Source organism: Zootoca vivipara, chromosome 17 (assembly GCF_963506605.1).
Source record: "Zootoca vivipara chromosome 17, rZooViv1.1, whole genome shotgun sequence".
NCBI classification, from domain to species: domain Eukaryota; kingdom Metazoa; phylum Chordata; class Lepidosauria; order Squamata; family Lacertidae; genus Zootoca; species Zootoca vivipara.
In genome coordinates, this window is record NC_083292.1 from 38,459,233 (window position 1) to 38,465,232 (window position 6,000).

Genomic DNA, 6,000 nt, shown 5'->3' on the forward strand with positions numbered 1-6,000 from the left:
TTCCTAACTTCTTTAATTAATTATGGCGGGTTTTCTTTTCTAATTCAAAATCTTATTTCTTATAATATTAACTTAATCCTCCTCCTTCTTCATGCTGCCCCTCCACAAGAGAAACCTGCGGGGCACAGCACTTCAAAGGATCCATTTTTTGTGTCTGGGTTTCCCTCCACCCCCTCCCCTCCCCTCAGAGCACCCCCTGCCACTAGGTGCCTCCGAACAAGGAGGGGAAGACAGGCAGCTCTCTACCCAGACACCTATCTAAACACAGAAATATTCATACATGTCTAAAATTTATTTCCTCAACCATTCTTCTACCTCCCTCCAGAAAACTCTTAACCTTAAACTTAAAAACACTCTCCTTCTCCTCTCCCACTGCCTTTCCCCCCAATTGGATCAGCATTTCCTTTAACAAGCCAAGATTTCAGAAACCGTTGTTTAGCAACCAAAAAAAAAACATTTTAACTAAAATTATCACCCCACACCAGTTCTTTCCCACTTCCAACTCCAGGCCCTTGTCCCTCCCTCCCCCTGCCTGTCCCATCCCTCCCTCCCCCTGCCTGTCCTATCCCTCAATAACACCACTCGACATTTCAGTCTCTCCAGGCTCCTCATTTCCGTTAATCTTCATTTCACTTTGGTTCTCATTGTCGGCCTCTTCTTCCTTTTCCAGTCCTTGTTTTACCTCATCCAGGAAATTTTTTTATGGTCCAAGTCATTTTCCTCAAATTGTTGCTCCTCACACCCAGTCTCAAAATCAAAATTATCCTCTGTGTCCTGATCTTGAACCTCAATCTCCAAGGATGATGAATTAGAATGTTGCCGTTCCTTGTATATATCCTCCCATATTTGTAAATAGTTCAGCACAGCCTCCTGGAAAGCTCGAGAGTACTTTGTTTTCATACTTCTCTTAACCACAGGCAGGGAGAAGATAGGGGACAAAGGGTGCTGGAAAATTCCTTCCTACAACACGGCCGCCTCCATCTTGGCTGGTCTTCTCCTTTGTCTTTAACTCCATCACAAATCCACTCAAATCATAGTTCCAATAGCTTACTTCTATCTCATCTTCACATAAATTTTGCCATCCACAGCCAATATAATGAATTTTCTTAATCTTTTGACAACTTGACAGCTTTTGACAGCTGTCAAAACACTTTTTCCTTATTAATGCTGAGCCTCAAGGGGTGCCAGCGCCGGGAGCTGAGAAGGGCTTGGGAATATTTAATGCGCCTCCCGATTAGCCACTAGGAAGAGATCGACTCCCGTTTTTTAAAATCTCTCCCTATTTTCCAGATTAAAATTTTTAAAGTCCAAATGGAAATTTCACTTACTTTCTAAAAATCTTTTATTTTCTTGGAAGAATCCGCCGCTTGCCGGGTAAGGACTCGGAGCTTCGCTTCTTGGAGGTTAGATGTAACCCAAAATGGCTCCCGCGATTCCACTCCGCTGGCTCTCGATCGCTCTACTGAGCTCTCGGGCAGCGGAGGATTCGCAAAACGGAGCAGCCGCTGGGCGCATAAGTCACCAGGATGCTCTACCCGGTGTTTCTACGGGGAGTCCGCTCGCTCTGCGGACTTCCCCCCCCCCTGCGAGGCCAGGGACTTCGGAGCGCGAAGTCCCTGCGTCCTTCTTCGCCGGCGCAACGAACCGGAAGTCTAAGGCATTGAGGTGCTCATCTTTCCTGACATCTGCAGCTGCCAATGCCTCACCTTTGCTTAGTTTTCCTTGACTGTTCCTTTGCACATCTCCCTTCTTCCTCTGCTATCTTTCCTCCATTTATGCCCAGCACCCCTCCGTTCTCTGAGTCTGAATAAGGAGACCCTCATAACCTGCACATCTTCCAGTGAGTTAACTGGGAACCTTTGAGCCATCTGGGCCAGGACAAAAGGAAAGTCTGGGGAGAAAAACCCACCCACCCACCCGTCTTCCTTCCTTTCTTCCTTCCTTCCTTCCTTCCTTCCTTCCTTCCTTCCTTCCTTCCTTCCTTCCTTCCTTCCTTCCTTCCTTCTGCTTGACCACCACTCTTTAGAGATATTTTGTTTTCTCACAATCTTATCACCTCAGTAGTGAATGTGCTCTTTACTTGGGATGGGATGTGTTTATTTTTCTTCTCCTGCTTAAACTGCTGATCACAGAAAAGGTTCCCTCTTTTCTTCTCCTCTATTAAAGCTTCTGTGCAGCATCACAGATGTGTCTTGTCTTCTGCCTTCCTGGAACTTGGTCCACCGCCACCAAAATCCCCAAATCCTCACCCTAAACCCGTGTCCTGTGATGTGTGAATGACCCATGTACTTCCCCCCATCAGTGATACCCCCAAAGACCAACTCTCAGGAAGTCCATTAAACTCCCAGGAAGTCCACTATTAAGGCTTCAGTGCAGTATCACAGACGTGTCTTGTTGATGGGAGTCGGTTTCAGGGGAGCAGTGAGTCTGGCAGGTGGGCTCCCTGTGTCTGTTCTGCACCTGAGCAGCAGCCGCAATTTGCAATATGGCCACTTTTCCAACCTTCTTCTGGGATCTGCAGTTCTTTAAGACATTTAGCACTTCTGGGGTCAAAGACATCACTTTGCCTTGACCTGGCTGCTTCAAAACCCACCTGAGGACCAGGACACATCCCAGGCAGGAACACCTCTGACTTTTTGGCCCCTAAGATCACAATCTCTACCCAGGTTTGCCATATCACTTTCCAGATTGGTGTCCTTCCTTTAGGATAAATATTTTGGACTCTTTACAGTAGGATCCGTAACGTCAGTGATAGGAAATTTTCTCAAAACATGAGTAGCCCTTGTAGTATTCCAGAAGTGAATCCTTAGGCACAAGGAACACAAATCAACGCAGAGGCCGATGGTCTGGCCAAGATCAACAAAACACAAGAAACTTCTGTATATACTTCTTTTTCTTCTTTTGGTAATAATTTTTATTAGTTTTCAATTACATTCCATGAATAGGCTCATTACAACAATACCAATTTATAATACATTAATACCAATAGTTCAAATACCGAATTCTATAATTTAGATTAGTGCTAGAACTGATAGAAACCAGAATCCTTTCTATTGGGTATAGTCGGGAAAGAGATTCCCAAGAAAAATGTTAATTTCTTTATGTATGCCACAACGGCGCCAAGACTATAATTGGCTAAGAACTGGAAGTCTCATGAATTACCAACAGTGGACGATTGGCAGATGAAGATGATGGAGTACTGTATATGGAAATGGCCGAGGAGAAGAAGCGACAGAAGAAGAGTGGAAAGATTTAAAAATTTATTTTAAAAAATACGCTAAAATTGTATATTGAGATTTGATTTAGAAGTGTATAGAAGCTGTGGATATGGGAATTATGTGAAGAAATAGAGCTATGAAAGATTTGAAATGGTAAGAATTTTTTATAAAAAATGTATTGGAAATTGCTAAAGATAAAAGTGAAATGAATCGCAGATCGAGAGAACTCGAGGAGGTCCCTATATACAATGCTAAAGAAATTTGGATTTGTATTTGTATTTTTGTGTTTTTTCTTTATTGTTTGTTATTGTGTTTAATTGTGCTTTATTGTTGTTTGTTATTGTTTTTTGTTTTTTCTTGTAAAATTAAAAAAAAAATTTTTTTTGACATTATTTTGGGGGGGGGGAACCTTCTTGTGTGTTCTTTTCACTAATATGCTCATCTTTAGACAATCAAGAGAAGTGAGTGTTGACCCAACAGCAGGGATGGGAAGCATTGGCCGTCCGTAACTTATGGTACTACAGCTCCCGGAAGCCCCGGCAGCCAGCATGGCCAAATGCCAGGGGAGATGGGAGTTTTAGTTTAGCAACACCTCAAGGGCACGTGGCTCAGCAATGAATGGGATTCACTTCCCAGAGTTTTAGGTGAGCATCTCTCTCTGCCAGACCTGCATCACCCAAAAAAGGGCAAGTGTGGTTTGAAATGCAATATGGGCATGAGTGACAACGGCCCCTGCAGCATTCTCAGGCAGAGGTTAAACTGGGACACTAGACAGAGCTTTGCAAAAGAAGCAGCAGCAGCCCCTGCCTGAGAGCCCCAGAGAGAGAAAAATGGATCCAGGGATGCTCACATCCCATACACCTGCTCCTCTTGCACACAGAATCCAACCAGACCTAGATCAGGGAATCCCCCCCTTCCCCATTCTGATATCTTAGGAGGAAGAGATCCCCATTCTTCACCCTCATTTGCCTCCATCCATAAGAATGCCCAGTTCCACTTTTCAAAAGCCCTCTTAGAAGTGAAATTTCTGTTTGAGCCCCAAATGCTAGCAGCGACATAGGGAATGACATGTAAACCTTTGAAGGTCTCTTCCCAAATCTGATTTCTATGTGAAACTAAGTAGGAAGGTATGTTGAAAAGACCCCCCCCAATAAACATCTTCCCCATAGCCTGTGCTTTCATCTTAAAAAATATTTAGGGGTACTCTCATTCTGCCTGAGACTCAGGAAACACCATGACAGGAGATGAGGCCACCATTGGGGGTAGGATCAGAACTGATGATTCACTGTGCTAGAGAATAAACTAAAAATTTCTTCTCCCTTTAGATTCACAAAATGTTTAGGGGTATGTGTCCCCCTGCGTCCCCCCAGGAAAAAAGCAGTGACCATAGTCAATCACTTCCTTAAGTAATCTATTTACTTAAAAGGAAATTACCAAAAGCTGAAGAAGCTGAGCAGGTGAAGAGAGGACATCTTCAAAAGCACTGGTGGAAAAGCCCTATGCGCTGAGCCCTTTTATACAGTTTCTCTCTGCACTTGGAGCAAATACTTTGGTGCAGTAATACTAATTTGGCTAAGTATAGCCCACTTTTTGGGCTCCATCCGACTTCAATATAATGTGTTCCAATCAATTACCTGTCCTGTCAGCCTCCTCCTTATCTCAAGGCACCGCTTTGCTTTCTTTTGACTCGGCTTCACCTTGGGTAATGTTATTCACGTTCCTTTTAATGGGTTTTGCGACATTTTCTTGACTCAGTCCTCGTTTAGGACATATGGCTTTGCACCTACTAACACCCTGGATGTTGCGATCACATGTGGAGCACATTTTCTCCCGCAAAGGACACTGGCCCCATAAGATTGCTAAGGGTGCTGGGATTCTGGAATCAGAGCTCTGAGTGGGAGCCCTGGCCAAAGCTTTGCAAAGCAAGACAAAGACATCAGCCATGAATGGAGCATCCCAGAAGGGGGAGGGGGGACAGGGGCAAGGAGCTCCCATGCTGCACACCTGATCTTTCAAACATAGGCCAACCAGATCCAGAACTGGACACCCCCACACACATAGTCGGCCTGCCAGTTCTGCTCTTTTGGGAGCAAGAGATCCCAATTCTTCACCCTCATCTGTCTCCATCCACAAAAGTGCCCAGATGCACCTTTCTAAGAGTCTAATGAGAAGTGTAAGCTCAAATTTGAGTGAAATTCCTTGTGAGCTGGTGTCAGAGATGTTCCCTTTCTGACAGATAGAGAGGAATCATCTAAAGGGGAGGGGGACGAGCCAGAGAGTAGTAGGGACCTGATTCCTTTGCCCAGTGAAAGTGAGAAAAGGCTATCTCACTCAGGAATGCAGCCTGACAGTTCTTAAAGTAAAAAATAAAATAAAAAATTCCTTCAGTAGCACCTTAAAGACCAACTAAGTTTTTATTTTGGTATGAGCTTTCGTGTGCATGCAGATACACTTCTTCAGATACACTTCTTGCATGCACACGAAAGCTCATACCAAAATAAAAACTTAGTTGGTCTTTAAGGTGATACTGAAAGAATTTTTTTTTTTTTGCTTCAACTCAGACCAACACGGCTACCTACCTGTAACTAGTTCTTAAAGTAACACACTGCTGAAAGAACAGGATGCAACAGAGGAGGAAGAAGAGATAGTAGGTCCAGAGTCTCCAAAAAGTCTGCGATTGAGCCGTTTAGCAGGAAAGCACATGACAGGAAAAAGGAGGGAGAAGAGGTGGAAAATAACTTGCTTCACCCGGGAAAAGAAACTAGTTCCATCACCCTTCATT